Source organism: Rhyacophila brunnea, unplaced genomic scaffold, assembly GCF_057557595.1.
Source record: "Rhyacophila brunnea isolate RB1 unplaced genomic scaffold, BYU_Rbru_1.0 scaffold_5, whole genome shotgun sequence".
NCBI classification, from domain to species: domain Eukaryota; kingdom Metazoa; phylum Arthropoda; class Insecta; order Trichoptera; family Rhyacophilidae; genus Rhyacophila; species Rhyacophila brunnea.
In genome coordinates, this window is record NW_028233170.1 from 4,010,247 (window position 1) to 4,029,722 (window position 19,476).

Consider the following 19,476-nt stretch of genomic DNA (forward strand, 5'->3'; position numbering starts at 1 on the left):
ATTCAGCCAACTTAGAGTCACATGAAGGTCAAAGCTGTATTCTGTGAGGACCAAATGCCGTTTGTATAACGCGTGTGTGCTACCTGTGCTTCTGTATGGCTGTGAGACATGGCATCTTACTAAGCTTCAAAGGTCTCGGCTTTTGAGCTTTGAGAATCGATGTCTCCGCCGAATCTTAGGGGTAGATTGGTACGACCGCCTTACAAACACCCGAGATCGTGAGCAGACACAGCAGCCTTCGCTGATTAACGTAATCGCAAATAGACGTCTTACGTGGCTGGGAAATGTGTTCCGGAGGCCACCAAAGAGTGCGACACTTTGTACCCTTATGGCACAGCCTTAAGGGTTTCATCGTCATGGCCAGCCCTCCCTCACTCTGCAGCGGTGCCAAAAAATCGATCTACGCGCTGCAGGTCTGAAATGGCGGGAGGTGCAAGAGTTGGCGATGGATCGAGGGAAGTGGCGCAAACTTGTGCTTTTTCTATGCCCCACTGGGTCGTGACAGGGTGAAAGAAGAAGAAGAAAGTGGGTAGAGCGCCTGCCTCTGAAAGTTAGGTAGTTCCGGATACCAATCACGCGTAGGTATAACAAAATTACGTAAGTATTGTTTTTTCAACGCGCGTTTGATTCAGAGTAAGGATTAAACTGTTTGGGAAAATGGTTCATATGATAAATTATCTACTTTTTTATTTTTACTAATTTTAGTTCCTTCAGTCCTAAATGAAGTACATTTTATGGCGTAGACGTGCTACGTCGTAGAACAAGAGATATCTTAAGCTTAGTTATTTACTTGTTTCCGAATTCAAACGATTTACGACCGGATGTTAATGAAGGTCAATACCTTCTTTGGTAATTATGTAACCGTTGAGTATATTCTATCGTCGACTCTTTCCTTGGCTTCAATAATTGCATCGCAATAATTATTTCGATTGATTGAATCCACGTGATTAAAAATAATCTGTCAATCTGAAGAATGCCCATTAATCACTTAGGTAGAATGCCTGCTACAGCCTAGTGACGTATAAATGATTAAAAGTTGTGTGTTTTTCCGTTAAAGTAATGCTTAAATGAGTGTTGTTGAGCAAGTGCACTTATGATTGGATATAACCAGATACTTTGGTCAATTGAATCGTATAATTATGATACTCACATATTATTATATTACACATCATATTATTCACATAATTACAATACACTTACTTCGTTTTATTTATTTATAATACAGCTCTTTAAAACTGAAGATTTTGGTTTCGCGTTGCAAGAAAAAAATTATTCATACCATTCAAAAGCTTTTTTAGCTATTCCCAGCTATGAAATTGAATAATATATAGTATACCTGCAGTATATAATATTTAAAAATTACGCGTGGTAATTTATTTTGTCAGAGATATGAGATATCTGATAGAGATCAACGCAAAGTAAACCAACTTTTTGGGCAATGTCACCTGTCTTGATTAACCCCTTTTTTAGCGACGTAAAAACCATCGAGAGTGTCAACAGCTTTAAATATCAGGGGGAGTAGAACACGACTATGAGAAAACTCACTATGCAAATGGGAATATTTGTACCAACATCCGACTCAATGCAGTCTGTCTGGAACTCCATTACTCCAAATACCACAGTGCTGTTTTACGGTAGGGAGTCATCGTACCATATGGAGGCTCAGAGCAACATTTTGCTGAACTTCGAACTATAATGCTTTAGTCGGATACTGGGTATGCAGTGGTAAGACTTGAAACTATATCTCAAACCACATCTGAAATGAAAATGCGACGTTGGATTTATTCCGCCACGTGCTTCGGATACCTCGAGAGAGTGTCGACTTGGCATCCATGTTCTCCTTGCCAACCAGATTCCAGCGGCGTAACAAGGGTGTGCGACGGGCTAACCACCCCAGGCACAGCCTGATTGGGGGCGCAGGAGTGTAATTTGTGTGCAGTAAAAGAATTCGCAATCTGCATAATAGTAAGGTTAAGTTGTTCCACTATAGCAGGGGTTCCCAACCTTTTTGTAGTCTAGAGTACATTCTAAAATATCGGTAGGGTGGCGGGCACCACCTATTTTTAATCGACAAACTCCTTCCATAACTTCTCATTTTCCCATAATTTATTTTCTTATATTCATAATTTATTAATAAATAATAAACAAAAATGTTTCAAAATAATAAAACTATTATTCAAATTGCATACTCACAGAGAAATGTATTTACAAAACGTAAACAAAGTAAACAAAAAACACAAATACAAAGAAAACATTTTATAAAAAAAATTGAATATCAATATGTCAATGTGATCTTTGGCATTGCATATCATTGGCCAGTGCCTCATAATTAGGAGAGTATGGCGATAATCATGTTAGCAAACAATCATAAAGATGCTCATCGGTGAGTCGAGATCTAGGTATATCTTGATTTTATTAAGTTCATGTTTGAAAACAATGATTCGCATAAATATGTCGAACCGAAAAATGATTCAATTTTATATGCCGCTTTTTTCAAAAATGGGAACTTTTCTCTGTCCACTGTATTCCAAAAGTCCTCTGATATTAAGGATTCAAGCAAAATATCATTCTTAAGCTCCAAAATTGTCTGAAAGTGTCGTTCAACATTATGTTTTTTCGGCACTGCAATACTACTACCACACAACAAACAGACGCATTTATTTTTCACATTAAAGAAACAATATGATTCCTCCCAGTCAGTGTTAAAATTATAGGTTCGTTATCTTTTACTCGGTCCACTCATTTTAGAACTATATAGAAGGAATATCAAAACTCCTAATTCGTGTTTCGTCAGACGAAGATGTCTCCTAGCTAACTGTCACGACCCGAACGGGGCAGCAATCGCAATCACAATGACAACAACGCGGTTCCAGGCGGGGAATGCTATTTGCACATCACTCCTTGTACACGCCGAAAACCCGAACTGAGCCGATAATCGCCGAAGCAATCGGGACGGTACGAGCACGTGACTAATGTCACGTGCTTCGGCGTTCATCGGCTCAGTTCGTGGCGTTCGTTCACTTCGGGTTTTCTGCGTGTGTCAGGCTAGCGTGAAAATTCTGTCTCTGTCGAATAGTGGCGGGCACATACGAATCGTTCCGCGGGCGCCATGGTGCCCTCGGGCACGGGGTTGGGAACCCCTGCACTATAGTAACGACTTATATAAAATAAAGGGATATTATTGTTACACCTGTATAAAGCTCATATTCGTTCATGTATGCCAGGGGTCGGCAAACCGCGGCTCTTTGTGTATTGGCGTGCGGCTCTTTGCCAAATTCCCAATTCACATTTTTTACAAAAAATGTATAATTGTTGTCGTTTTAAATCCGCCCATTGCAAAAGTCGACAAATTATATTTTTCTCCATTTCATATTGACACGAACACTTTTGAAATAGATTTTGTTGGTTGATTTAACAAGTAAAGAGTTATGTAGCTCCAAATTTGTAGGTTTTGCTACCAAAATTGTGGATTTGGAGAGAGAAAAATGCAATTTAACTTCACAACACAGCGGAGCACTCTAAAAGATCTACATTATAAGGTAGATACTACGATTTTACATGGTATAGCTTTCCGAACTCATATTCGAGTCTACATAATATGTATGTGAACAATCATTTTCAAACATGAACAATATATATAGCATTTAGAGAAGCCAAATAACCGATGAGAATTTGGAGTCGCCCCTAAAATTGAAAACTACAAGTGACATACCAAACATACATACACTCTCTAAAGAAATGCAAGGAAGATCATTGTTGACATTAGTTTTAAGGAATGAGTGAAAATTGTATGTAACTCATTTTCTGTAAAAATTATATTTATAATTTCAACAATAAAAAAACTTATATTTTCGTTAGTTTTATTCGCAAAATCTTCTTCACTTGATAAATAAACAATAACATTCACTGAAATAAATCATATTTATAAAAATATATGTATGACTCTCGAAAAAAAATTTTACCGTTGTGATACTCATACTCATTTGGCTCTTTTGATCCAAGAGTTTGTCGACCCCTGGTGTATATCAATGACATTATGTGTTTACTGTAAAAATGTGGAATTTATTACCATCTACGTGCGCACTGGTGATGTATCTACCTTTCTACATTACTATGATAATATTTTACACATTCGAATGGTTGACAACCATTCATTTAAAATTTATTAAACAGTGGCGTTTTTTTACGAACTACATGAGGCAATCGTAAGCATTTTTATTTTGACCAGACACATGATTCCTACCTGTATCCACGGTTTAAGAGACGCGTTCTCTAATATTAAGTACATAGTCAGTTTATTGATGAAAATTTGATAGATATATTGTAAATCAGTACTTTTCAAACTGAGGGGCCCTAGACCCCCTGCCAGGGGGCCGAGAAATGTTTCAGTATTTAAAGAAAAAAATCATAAAAACGTGATTAATAACTCGCATTAAACAGAGAAACTTCTTTCCAATACAACTCGATGAATCTACTGATATTACAAACTATGCAGAATTAATGGTTTTGTAAGATATCAGTATTATTCTCAAATTTATGACGATTTGCTTTTCTGTTAACTTCGGTTACTTTTGGCTACACCAAAAGTAATAGATCCACCATAATCTAGGAAATCATGATACAATGTACATTTTTTAATAATAATTAATAGTAAATTATTAGTATGTGTACATTTTAATTATTATTAATAGTAAAGTAATGTTGGTCACTAAAGACTAAAATTTTTGGGGAGAGCCTTGGATTTTTTTCTGATTTCGGGGGCCGTGGTATAAAAAAGTTTGAGAAGCACTGTTGTAAATGACATTTAATCAATGATTATATTTGTATCACGCTGAAATTCAACGACATTATAATGTACGTACATAGTAAATGTGAGTAAGTTAGTACATTAAAATTAAATTCAATGTGAAAAAAATATAATCATTGATTACTGTTGTCTAAAGCGCCTAATATAAAATGTATAGGCAATCGTGGCGCATATTTAATTAACTCTGTTTTACCTTCGTTCTCAGGTGTGCAATAAAACCACCTGTAGATGTAGCACCTTGCCGGGGGAGGTCGGTAAAGCAGTTCCCGCCACAGCTGATGACACGCTGACGAAAGCGAGACAGGTAGGTTAAATTTTTACGGTCAAAACTGTGCACAGGTACCTACTTAGCGGTTAGGGCCGAATCTCGCTGTCGGTGTTTTCGTAAACTTTATGTGACAAAAAGTTAAAATGTGGTGTTGATGGTTGTGAATTGTATGTGACAGCATATTGACAGTGAACTTGTGCTATGGATTATTGCAGGAAAGCCAATTATACGTAAGTAACTGATTTTAATTTAATTTGCGGTAGCGGCGTTACCAACACGTAGCCTCTTTCATGCTGGCCCCTGCTCGCCCATCCGTTGAGGCTCCGGTGGCTTCTGCCATCGTCCCCCTAGTCATTCAACTCCAATATAAGGTATTAAAATACCCATTAAACCTTTTCAGTATGCATAAACAACCCCATAACAAATACACAGTAAAAAGAAAACAATTCGCGATCGTAGATACATAACTGTAAACTTTTAAATTCACACCCACCTACTTCGGATCAAAAGGTTCAAAAACAATAATTATATTTTACAGTTTACATTATATTTAGGTACTAATAATAATGTATTTATTAAATTAAGTACAATAAAACCGTTATTTATTATTGTAATTTATATAAAGACAGTTTCTTTTTTTCGCAATTTAGATGTGTGTACAGTTTTTAAAACACACCCACTTTTAAAAAGACACTTAAAGAATCCAATATATTTAATAAACTCTTTTGAATAACACGAAAACATGCTATAATAATGTATACATATCACTGATATATACGGTGTAATACTTTTATAATAAAGATGACAGCTTTCGCTATTAACACATCATTTCTAAAGAAAGCAATATGACTGGCTACTATAATATTTACATTTTAAATTACTCTATGGAATTATTTTATTAAATAACTATGTTTTAGTATTATAAAGTTTTATATTTCGTAATCTCTGTACGCAAATAATAATTATTTTATCTCGAAGAAGAGAATGTGAATAATAATATTATCTACCTGCCAAAATTGTATTTACATACTTACTCAAATTTTTCTAATAGCCCGAGGAGAAGAGAGCTAATATTTTCTAATCTTCTAATGTCTACTATTACTATGTGAATAAATCTTGTAGGTATATTAAAACACTTGTTTTTTTCTAATATAAAGAGGTTTAGTGCTATAATCTTCGTGTTTGGCGTATTCTAGTCTCCGCCAGTGTTATTAAATTCAATAAATTATTATGTTTTTTTTTAGTTTCGGCTGTGCCGCTCCGTTGAAAGTGGACCGTCTTTAATTCGCTTCATTAAAATTGCTCCAGTCTTTTAAAATGTACATAAATTAAATAGGAAAGAACTATTGCTGGGGAAGCCATTATAATTGATGCGTGCTTACTGCAGCGGTTAAAAAGACCATCAACTTAGATTAAAATTAATTTACAGTTTTAGACGCATGTAAAATAACAATTATAATATATTCATCTTATCAATCACTTAGATACAGGAAAAAATGTTTAATCACACATTAAAGTGTTTCGTTTAGACCAGAGGTTCACAAATTTTTTTGTCAAAGGGACAATTTTGAAATCAAAAATATTTGGCGGGCCGCCCTTTCTTTTGTAAATACCTATATTCTGTTTTTAAAAAACATAAGGCAACAAAATTTAAAAAAAATTTTCATTGTGTAAACTTAAAATATGTAAAAATTTTAACTTAATACTTGCATTATTATTGCTCTTATTTATACACTAAAAATAATATTATTTTTTTTCACAACGTGATTTATGCAATTGTATGTTTGAAACTAGATCCTGCAATCTAGGCTCAAATTTTGTGGTGTGAATACGCAAAATAGATAATAATATTAAGTATGGTTGTCTGTTAATTTTGACCATATGTTTGTTTTATTAATACTCATTTTAAAAAATTGTTTTTTCACAAATATAGGTACTTCCAAATAAATAAGCCATTTGATGAGCGTGTTTACTATATTTTGATATACTTACCTCAAGTGAATGTCCTTTGTAGAATTCAATTAAATTCTTATCACGATAAGATGTTTCTGCTTCCACGTTCTCTTGCAAATCTATTAATTCAAACTGCATATTTACCGGCATTTAATTTTAAACGTAGTTTTTAATATTCGATATGAAGAATAAAAAATAATACAGATTTAACATAAATCTGGCAGGACACATCAAAAAGTCACGCGGGACACACTTTATGAACCCCTGGTTTAGACCACATATAATAAACCTATCACACGCGGACAAACTTATTTTTTTGATACAAAGTAAAATGATTTTGGATGTTAGGTATTGTATTAAAAAAAATTAAAAAAAAGTATCCAAGGCCTTCTTATTCATACAGGCATTCCTATATAATTATTGCGTTACCTGAAAAACAGTGATGTAGTTTTTTCCAGTTATGTACCATATACCTACCTGGGGATGCCTTACGTCCCGTATATACGGGACTGTCACCGTATTTCACTACTCAGTCACGTATTACTATTTATCCCGTTTTTGTCCCGTTTTCTCCCTAAACTCTGTGAGTGAGACAGCCGGCGCGCGTAAAGTAAAATCAAGTTTGAAATATGACTGGGCTAAAATTTAGCTCAAAAGGATTAGCCTTGCATCTTTTTATTATTCTACGTGTTTATTTTATTTGATTGCTTAAACTTTACCGCTTTTATCAAAGTAAAATAAACCATTACCTACCGACTTTTTTCATGTTTCATTTATTTAGCCCGGATCAATGCTTGGCCATTATAGCAACCCTACATATACTACAGTTGCAAGGGGTAGCCACTGGTCACCTCAAGACCTCTAAGTATGTACCCAAATGTAAAACCATAAATAAATACAAAAATCAAGGTTAACCTAACCATAACAACATATTATAAAGGGCACTACTCCAATCATGGTTATCACAACAATATTGTCAAATAAGATAGCACGGTTAAGACGTTCTAGTTACGAGTTATGATAACTAATTTTGACACTTGCGAATGACATTCCTTCAGACATCACTGTGATCTAAACTCGTGAAAAGAATAAGGTCAAATATTTATATATCTGACATTTTCGTTTGTTTTAACAGTGAATAATATAATTATAAGTTTATCTATGTATACATGATCCATATTGCCCTGATTCAATACCTATATTTAAATTTAGAAGAAGTCAACACTTGAAAATTACCCGTCACCATACAATAATTGTATTGTTCTATTCAAAACGGATTTCGTCTGTATAACTTTTTGGCACAGGTTATGCTGAAAAATGGATTGGAAAATGGCTTCTCAATATGAATTTGTTTTGTGGTTATTCATTTGTTTGGCAAGTTTGCTGATTCCGTAGAACGTCCAAATATTGCCAGGATATTAAGATAAAAAATTGATCGACTATCACAATATATACGACACAAGTAGGTATGTATGTATAATTGTCATTTATATCTAACAATGAAAATAGATTTCGGATATAAATAAAGCGCCACATTTAAATTCCTTTCGCCATGTTTTTAACTCTTGATAGCGGTTTCCCATGAAGCTGATTAGTTGAGAAAATACAAAAATCTTTAAAATATTATCTACTTAAGTATATTTTTGACAATTTGAATGTAAAAAAACCGTGTTTTTTTTAAATCCTGATAACGTCACTGTTGCTATATTTTTACATCGAATGTCGGCTTATTGCAATGGTAAAATGTTCATAAAGGGGACTCCAAACATTTCAGCGCCTAGGCCCTGGATCCTCTACATGCCCAAAAGAGTGACTGTCTGGATGCCATATTTACACCAATAATCTTATAGAAATTATATCCAATGTGTTCATAAGGTGTACTCAAAAAATTTCAGCGCCTAGATCCTCTACATGTCTGGATGCCATATATACACCAATAACCTTATAGAAATAAATTATATCCAATGTTTTATTATTAACATTTCATAAGGTTACCTCTTGTTACAGTCAAACCTTTTATTGTCAATTTATACCAGTTACATCCCCAAAAAAGCGACTGTTTTGATGCCATATTTACACCAAAAACATTATAGAAATTACATCCAATGTTATAATTTATAAAATATTAAAATTTCATAAGGTTATCTCTTGTTACAGTCAAACCTTTTATTGTCAATTAATTGATTATGACATCAGTTGAAAATGTCAACATTCTTTATTATGAAATCCAATATATTTATAATTTTGTTTTCTCGTGAGTTTTCCTTCCTTGTCACGTCACTGGCCATTCAGCGTGCCACGAAGTCACATGATGCCACCAGAGTCGACCAGCGTTCCGCGGGAACTCGTTTTAACGGTTCCAAGCTGGAATGGCGGGAAACGTGAGCCATTTTGGATTAAGACCTTTCGCGCTGATCACTAAAATGTCAGAGTGGGTGTGGGGACGACTTTTATTTTAAATAAGTTCCTAATGTGACAAGTTAATCTATTTCTCATGATAATAATATTAACGAGAAAGTAGAATGATTTTAATCCGCTATTAATAGCACTCGTGAGAGAGAATAACTTAGCGAATAGGCCGATTGCCTTAAGGCTAATTCTTCAAAATTTGACCGATTAGTTATATTACTCGTTTTCATGTATCAACACGTGTTTTTATTGTAATTTGATTTCTCTTGATATAGCATGATATACCTATTATATGGCACGAATCATAAAGAACACACGCAATGTTAAATAAACTACGTAAAATTATATTTACCAACATATTCTTCCTTGTATTCCTAGCGTCACACAACCTTATGTGGGTCTTAGCTTCCTTCAGTTTTGGATGACCGTGGTTCTTCGGGTCGTGTACCTACACATGATCGACGGATCGTTACTATTATTATTCTTTTTAGCACTACAACAGGCAGGGTCAAATGACAGTAGTGTAGTAATAGAAGTGAAACAATCACAGACACTCAGGTTTTGAAAAAATTATATAAATATATTGTAACCTCACCGGAATTCAAATTCGGAGCCCCCAGATGAAAGGACAGCGGTTTACGCACTTTACTACGGGGGCCTGACATGCGGAAGTTCGGAAGGTATACGATGGCCCGGTTGATCTTGTACAAGGTGGAGGGTCGAGTTTGATTAAAACTATTGACGTAATAATGAACAATGTCTTCGTTAGAAGAATAAATCAAAAGACATCAACGCGAATATGCAATACTCACCCTTACACAAGTTGCCTAGGTATAATTATTAATACTTACATTAATATTTGTATATAATAAATACTAAATATACAAAATATTTAAAGATGAATGAGCTAAGACTATTTTTATTGAAAATATAATTCATTTTTCAAACGTACACACAATACATTGTAACAATTTGTAGACATATTGTTTTTCAATGTGTGTGTGTCGGACATGGTCGGGATGATTTGTACATATATGGAATTATTTTAACGGACATTTGCGTCCTGCGGACACATTGACAGAATAAGACAAAAATTCGGCAGACTGATATGCACCCTTATTGGAATGTAAACACTACGTGCAAACCATTCCTGATTCCACTCACTAGGTCTTCAATTCCGAGCAGTTCCAGATCAGCGTCCCATAGATCGTTCCCGCGTGAGCTTTCCAGCTTGCCTAACAACTCTATCGCAATGGCTGTCATGAATAGATATCATTGATATCAATTGTTTCATCTGCAGGATATGCCTGGAAAGGATGAATAATAAGTTTGCTGGCAAAAAGATAACATAGAGTGGCATATGTTTGCGGATTGGACAATATCAATAAGAATGCAAGAATCCTGCCTAACGTCGAAATCTGGCAATGAGAAGTAGAGTATCAGGTCTGTTCAAGGATAGTAGTGAATGATTGAACCATAAAGGCTTCGAAAGAAATTGCAAAATAATGATGTTTAGACTTTACAATGTTACTTATCGAATTCATGTTAATTTCTTCAGTCGATGCATCACTAAATTATGACATTGTCATTAGGGTTTACAGCCCGAGATCTCGATATTAAAAATATGAAAAACCGGGATTTTGGCATTCGTTTCAATAATAATTTAAAGAGTATGGCATATCTCTAAAAAATATCATTCACCTCGGATTACGGGTCGAAAATAATGTACATATTAATTGTAAAATATCAATTAAGAGAGTGCAACTAATTGTTAGAGTTTTCTTACGTATACAATTTATTTGGTTAATATAATAGCACCTGTACATGTTATGTTATCATTGTTTGGTACTATTTGACAGGTCGTGGATATCGGTTAACCTAAAAATGAGTCTCGGTGTAGTCCGTTTTTTTTACCGGCAGGTCCGCTACTATCGTTCTACTGCGCAGGCAATTATTGTTGCGTGAAAATTCAGAAGCTTCTGAACTTTATTGATTCATGCATGAAATCTTGCAATTTGCACGATAATACGTGTTTACACGTGCATTTTCTTGTTATGGCTACGATAATAAGAACTGTCAGCAGTAGATACATGCACGTGTAAACGGGATATATTTATTTTATATTGTCCACTAACAGACACTAAAAAAACGGGGCAAAAAGTCACCTGTTTTATATAATCCCCAGAAGTACATTAATCCCGGCAGTGATTTTTTACCGGTATTGCAATTCCTAATTATATGTAATGATTATTATTGTCATATTATCACTACGTCGTGCGATATTTCACGAAAAATGCTGATGGTCAGGTATAATAAATACTTGTTAGCTAATGAATACGTTTTTCTAGAGAATCGATAACGTCATGTATAATATTATTTCGAAGGAATAAAATAAATAATATGCCATATGTGTTCACAGTCAGTATTATTATAATGTACAGTTACGCGGACTGTTAACTCTTCTTTTAATTCAATTGCGGACAGTTGGTCTATGACTTTATGCACATAGATTTATTCGCTATTCATTATTTTAAAAAACAGAAGTCCACAATTCAATATTGTATGGCAAGTGTAACTTTATGGTTTTAACGTTAGTTTCTATTTTCCGCCGTATTGTATTTTAAAATTAGAACAGTATGCCTATTTTTATTAGCCGATAAACCATTTTTTCACGACCATCCTAACAGTAAAAAGAATTAGATGAACAAAATCGTACATAAGAGTGCATCATACGTAGGTACATGATTTGAGTTGCCCCATCGCCATCCGCCATGTATATGCAGCCGCGGTTTGTGCACGGCCGCCTTTCATGATGCTATAAACGTGTCAGAATGAAAAGATTTTAGTGCCACACTTCTTTGTCCCGAAACAATGCTACACGGGACTCGTGTAGCAACTATGCACCTTAGTGCTTAAAGAAAGAGTTTTAGAAAATAAAAAGAATCTTGACTTGCTCTGCCGTCATTTATCTTTACATAAAGTGTCCTCTGTACCGTGTACTGAAACTCTGCCGAAACAGAGAAGTGATGAATCTAAGGAGGGATCGGAATTATTCCGTCCTCCATATAACGCAGCAAATTTTTCAAATGCGTCAAAGTTGGCCTTGGTCGATATCAAGTCGGCGTGGTTTATAGGGCCCGTGTGTGGACGGAGCCTGGCAAACAGCTCCGCTCGGTCAGATCCCATCAGCGGACAGTCCCAGAGGACGTGTTCAGCATCTTGAATCTTGATGGTCGTGCCCGCATGTGCCATGGCATAGATTATTATTTTTCGTACGCCACCACTTCAGCCACACTATAAAGTTTTTGAAATCGAGGAAGTGTTATAATAATGTCCATATGAATCTTTATACTTAGGTACTTATTTATAGTTTAAACACTGGCCGATTTACTATCTTTAACCATTCTTACACCAACCTATTAAAAAAGAAAGTAAATAAAGGTTTTATTTCCTAAACAGAGAATATTGGCCTCCACAAAGTCGAGATTATAATAATAAGAGTGGTTGTTGGTTATATAACCGAATCCATCGGCTTCAAACACACTTCTTTCAATCCTTTATCAGAGGTAGGCAATGATTTTGTTTCTTGCTAAAAACAACAATATTATGTGACTTAGATAGCAATCGATTTTGTAAATGTAATTATGGATCTTTGTTTTGGGGGGGAGACGGCGATCACGTGTGTTAAATCGATCTACGCGGTCGAATTCCTCATTGAATGTAGGTACAACGTGTCTTACATTTTTAATCAAACGTATGCTCCTCAAATAAATTTCTTTGTATTGCGGCATTGTTTTAGTGGGTTACATTTAAAGATGGGTAGGTCGCGAATCGTGATGTAATATTTACTCATATTTTAAGGCTTTCGTGGACTGTACCAACACGATAAATAATGTTATTCCGGAAGTAAAATATGTATAATGTATTGATATTGATTCGACTGACTAAATTTATAATCGTTTGTAGTATTTCCTCTCAATTAGTCTGGATATTTGAGGCTCTACTGGGCCGTGTCCGGAAACTTGTATGCAGTTCGCCGTATCACACTTCACCGTGAAATGTTGTATCGGAAATATCATCATCATCATCAGCCTTAATCTATCCACTGCTGGATGAAGGCCTCTTCAAGCTGCTTCGACTTCTCTCGGTTCTGTGCATTGCTTTTTGCGCTATTATTTCTGATTAAAACCGGTCCGCGAAATATTTCTCCTATATTCACCGGGCCGCAGGTGTTAAAAGGTTGAAGAACACTGAATTCTAGAGTGCAGTTTTATTGGCTTGTGTGAGTTCGGATTAAGTTGACGTTGCGCCGATTCGGCTTGGCTTAGATCTCTCTTATATGTTGAATGGTTTCATGTCATCTCTAAACACATTACGGAAAAAAAATACTCGCTGAAAACATCGTTCACGATAAAAAGCGTACCCAAATAAAATAAAAACAATGGCGCCGACAATTTAAACCAATCACAATAAAATAATACAAAAAAATGTAACATTCTCTTCAGAAAATGAGCCAAAGACAAAGCACTCTCCTAATGACAATGAAGCCGTTAGAGCAAATTGCTTGTAAGTGTCGAATTTTCCCACCTTTTTGTGTTTAATTTAAAATACTCCGCCGGTAAGTATAACAATATTATGTTAACCAAATTATCGTGCATTTCTTTTTTTTTGTTTTTAGAGTGACACATCATGACGAATTATTTTGAAATCGTGGTACGATAATACAGCGTAGATAATATTGGTATTTTATATATATTATTATCAACTTTACTACACTATTATCATCCATGGTAGCTCGTGACATCCTCAAGTAGTAGACTTCAATCTCGATGGTACGAATCACATATAATCACTGACGTTTCGTATCTTAATAGACAAAATTTGTCTATTTTTTGCGGCCTGGATTCGCTTTTCAGCATCTTTAGACACTATGCACACTCGCCAATGGCAAATGCAAACTGTTATTTTACAACACTTCAGCACTTACAACATTTTCAACACTACAATACTTACCTATACTTAATAATAATGTGTCCACGATATTGTATTCTATTAATTTGATACATTCGGTTTCATATTGTGTGCATATTTTATTGTTTTTTTTTCAAATCAACAAAATAGGTATGAAGATTTCAGATCAGTTTACTACTCTCATTGTACACAATTGAATAAGTTAAGAGTTATTATGATCTCGTTCATTACACATTTCACTACGAGGAGGGTCCTGTAGCGTCCCGCTTTAGCTCAGTCCGTCGCAGACCTTCGAGCACAACATACACGCATTACAAATTTACGCACACAAATTAACATATTTATTTAATTGAATCAAATACCAGTCACTCACCTACAACCAATCTCACATACATAAATATATTGTGACCTCATTGAGATTCGAACTCGCGGCCCCCGGGATGAAAGACCAGCGCCTTACAGCGCCTGTACACGTGCATGAATTTACTGGCAGCAATACTGTATATTTTAAACTATCGTGACACTAACTGTTCACACGTAAAAGTGCTGACTGTCTCTCCAATCTCATTCTTCAAGAGTAAGCGAGGCGCGATGTTGTCATTTTATGGTACTATTTGACAGGTCATAAGAATCGGTTAGCCTCAAAATGAGTCTTTCCTCGGTATAGTTCGTTTTTTCAGGTTCGCATGTTCGCCACTATCGTTCTACTGCGCATGTAGCATGAACATTCAGAAGCTTCCGAACTTTTTTGATTCGTGTATGCAATATTGCAACACTGCAGGATAATACAATATGTGTACACATATATTTTCTTGTTATGACTACGATAATACGTACTGTCAGCAGTAAATCCATGCACGTGTAAACGGTGTATTACGCACTGCACTACAAGGGCCGAGAATGCTATAAAAGAAATTTTACAATACTTAAATCAGTTACAATTATTTTAATATCTATTTATCTTTCGAAAGATTCATACTTGTTTTGTTCATTAGTTTGCTGTGCGAAAACGTGTCTCGAATGGCCACAGTCTAATCGGCTTTGGAAATAATTATCTTCTGTAAGTGAATCGACTATAAGTACCTACTCTATCTGTAACACGGCATTGAATCTTCGCTAAATGAACTGGAATGTTACAATATAAGTTGTTCAACAGTGCAATTGCTATCTCTAATTAGAGTAAAGATGCACCGAAATCAACGCAAAAAAATATTTAAAAAAAAAGTACAAAAGTGAACGAATTCAATCGGAAATTTCGTTTTAATTGAAATTCGGAAACTTTCACACAATTTCAATGACATTTTAATCAGCGAGCAAACAGTTGCAAAAATACTATCGAAAGTACAAACGTCTATAGTTTAATCGTCAATAGGTGTGCTATAAAATATAAAATAATGTTGTCACATGCTCCAGCGCATCTATTGTATACACAAGGTTGCTAGAGTCGCTAGAGAACAGAGTTTTTACGAATAATGTTTGTCAGCCATTCACCTGACCCATTGGGTTCTTGCACAGGATCCAAAAATACCTTATAAGAACATATACATATAATATAATGGCTATGTTTAAATCACGTGAGACATTAATCATTAAAATCCACATCAATCTCTGACCAAGCCTTCAACTAGGATAATAATAATACCTGATAATACCTAACATTTATTGAAGGCATCATTCATTTTTCACAAATCGAATCGGTTAATTCCGCTTTTTCAATGCCTAAGCAAACAAAATCGGCTAAGCGAACTTGACATTCAGAAATCGTGTTCTCAGTTTCGTCAGAGAGTAATAATTATTTTATCATGCGCCTCGGAAAGAGTCCTACATTTTGCCGCCAGGCGTGCGCGCAGTACAAACAAAATTTTGTTTGCTTAACAACTTGACAGGAAAATGTACAAAAGTAAATAATTTAACATAGATAGGCAATTCAAAATATAGAATAAAGAACTGATTTTATCGCTCGATATGGACAATTGGCAGAATACTTGCTTCTGAATTCATGTGCTTGGAATCCCGCGTTTGACAAATTTTATTCACATAGTGTTTTTGGTACAGTTCGGTTATGAGGAATACAGCGGAAAACACATTTTGAAAATACCCGATATACTGGATTATTTGTTAGTTTGGGTAAGGTTAAGTTAGGTTGGGTTAGGTTAGGTTAGGTTAACCTAACAAATAATCCAGTATATCGGCTATTTCCCGTAAAAATCTCTTTCAAAAGACAGCTAAGATCCGCCTCAGAATATAGAGTCATTAATGATGGAGAAATCTATGATTTAATATGTTGGCAAGTAATTAATACTATGGACTGATTGAATTTAATGGAATATGAATTTAATATCTAATTGAATCGTTCGAAGCGATCCAATTATAGGTGATATTTAGTTTTATAATAAATCTATGTTATAAAAATATTAAAATCTTCCTTGCAGGTAACAATCTTGCAACCGTGCGACAAACAACCCCTTTATTTGTATAATTTTGAATTTTGTCCAGAAAATAAATATTCTGTTCATATCAAATAATTATTTAATTAGACTCGAATACTGTATCAGAATTTTAGAATAGTAACCTAACACCTAACATACCACATAAGCGACATGTTCTATGACTTTAAGAGTGACAAGGAGATAAGATAGTAAACCAGGCAGCCTTTCATCATGCTTAGGCCTGTTTCAGACGAGACACCGGTGTCGCATTCGATATACTATAGGAGGCCTTTGTATTATGTTTATGAACGTTGCAGAGCTAATGAGTCAACGCGTGTCCGTCGGCCGCTAAATTCTAAAACCGCCGATACACTTGTTTTTATTACCGCACCTAGTTTTATGTTCTAATTTATAACGCGAAATTATGCGTTGACTCATTAGCTCTGGGCGTTCATAAACATAATACAAAGGCCCCTTTATTCTAATACAAAGGCCTCCTATATTATATCGAGCGCGACACCGGTGTCCCGTCTTAAAAGGGCCATATTCTTGTTTCCATATTCCATTTCCATATACATATTCTACAGCAGGTTATTGAACCCAATGACAGTAGTGTAGTAAAATTTTAAAGAATCTTTTAAGTATTTTGTAAAATCTCATTAGAACACACATTTGATTGGACAGGGGTAAAAAGCGACGACCATATTTGTAGCTGTTTATTTATTGAAAGGGTAACCAATTTGTGGCTTCCCATTTTTAGTTGTTTCGCCATGTGAATAATTTTAAATAATTACAAACAGAACTGATTTTGATTGATGTGTATTGTTTTATTGTTCAAAACGCGACTAACTTTACAATGTTTTATTAGTAAAAAAATATAATGATAGTGTTCGTTAAATTCCTATCGGTGGATGATACTATACATTTTCACTTTACGCCTGGCTGACGGGTTACAAACAAACATTTTTTTTTTTTTTTTTTTTATATAATAACCATACCCTTGCTTTTTCGTACAAGGTGGTTGGGTGGGTTAGTTGCATTGATGTGGGGCTAATTAGGTGCCTCCATTTATATCTTTAATTTTCTTTATGGCCAGGATTAAATATTTTGTGTAGTGTTCTTGTGTTGTTCTATTGCTTAGTGCTTCGTGAGGCTTTTGGAGGTCAATTTCGTGATTATGTTGTCTACATCGAGTTCTGAGAGTCCATCGCTCCCTTTCTAGTATAGGGCAGTCGTTGATGACATGCCACACAGTTTGAGATGTGTTGCCGTCACATGGACAACAGTCGTCATCCCTCAATTTAAATCTTTTTAGATAAGCTCGCACCGATCCGTGGCCTGTTAGTATCTGTGTGAGTTCGTGTGATATTTTTAAGTTCCTGGCAAGAGTGATGGCACAGTTTATGTTTGGAATAAATTTCTGCGTTATTGATCCTGTGGCGGATGTTGTGTATCTGTGGTTCCATAGCTCTATGGTATCTTCGTTTAGTTTTTGTTTTGCGTAACTCAGAGGGAAGTGTGTATAGGTTAAAGGTCTTTTGTCTGTTGTGGCTTGTTTAGCGTATTTATCAGCTTCCTCGTTTTCGGCTATCCCTGTGTGACTTCTTATCCAGAAGAATCTGGGGTTTGTTCCTATCATTCGAAGCTGTGTTGACAGTGTTAAAATGTCTCTTACAAGTGGGTGTGTCGATGATGGGTTTTGGAGAGCTACCAGACTGGATTGGCTATCTGAGAATATGTTTACATAGTCGTGTCTGTGGAACTTTAATCTTTTGAGTGTCCACTCGAGAGATTCTCTGATAGCAAATATTTCTGCTTGGAAAACAGTGCAGTAGCTTTCGAGCTTAAATTTTCGGGGTGTTATTAATGTTCCATTTTCGTAGGCTACAAAAGCTGCCCCTACTTTGTTATCGATTAGACTGCCATCTCAATCACACAAACAAACATTGTGCATATATATTTTTAATGATTTTGTGTAAAATATATACCTAATTGTTTTTAGGTGCATAAGTATATTTTATAAAACTCTTCAACGATCACTATCACACGAATACTCGTATCTGAACAAGTTAAACTTTCAAAATACTTCATTGTTTTAGTTAAACGTGAAAATCTCGATTATTTAAATATTTTCATTCATTATATAAAAGGTATCTACTTGTAAATCTTCATCATTCAAAAAAAATTAATCAATTCTCGCGGATTCTCTGTTGCAAATTACAAAGTGAAACAAGACGTAAAACATTGTATTATTATTTCTTAGTTGTCAAATATCTAGTATGATAATTAATACAATGAGTAGGCATAAGGCATTTTATACGTTTAATCTTTTAATCCAAGAAATTAATTTTTCATTTGAAGCGCCAATTAAATGTAATCGATTATAAGACTCTTTTATAACGCCACTTGCTGTTTTGAAAATAAAATACCCACGTTGGCCGCGCGGCTTAAGCATCGGCCTATAGCGTCGTGGGTCCCAGGTTCGAATCCTGGGTCTGACAAGTACACATATTGTTTTTCAATTTGTGTATGAATCAGAGTATGTACCTAATAGGTTGAGCAAGTGGCTGACATCTATTTCTCGTAAAAAAACAAAATCTGTTAAGAGCGTACATAGGTGAAACGGCAAATAATTTTCA

The 19,476-nt window shown here is 35.0% G+C and overlaps 1 protein-coding gene across 1 annotated transcript in view; it reads left to right on the plus strand.

The window, feature by feature from the left end:
* Positions 1-5,113: 5,113 nt before the first annotated feature.
* Positions 5,114-19,476, plus strand: part of ck (unconventional myosin-VIIa ck) — a 129,877-nt gene continuing 115,514 nt past the window's right edge. The window contains exon 1 of the mRNA XM_085955936.1: positions 5,114-5,305. The gene's annotated coding sequence lies outside the window, so the exon portion shown is untranslated. The remainder of the gene's footprint in view (positions 5,306-19,476) is intronic.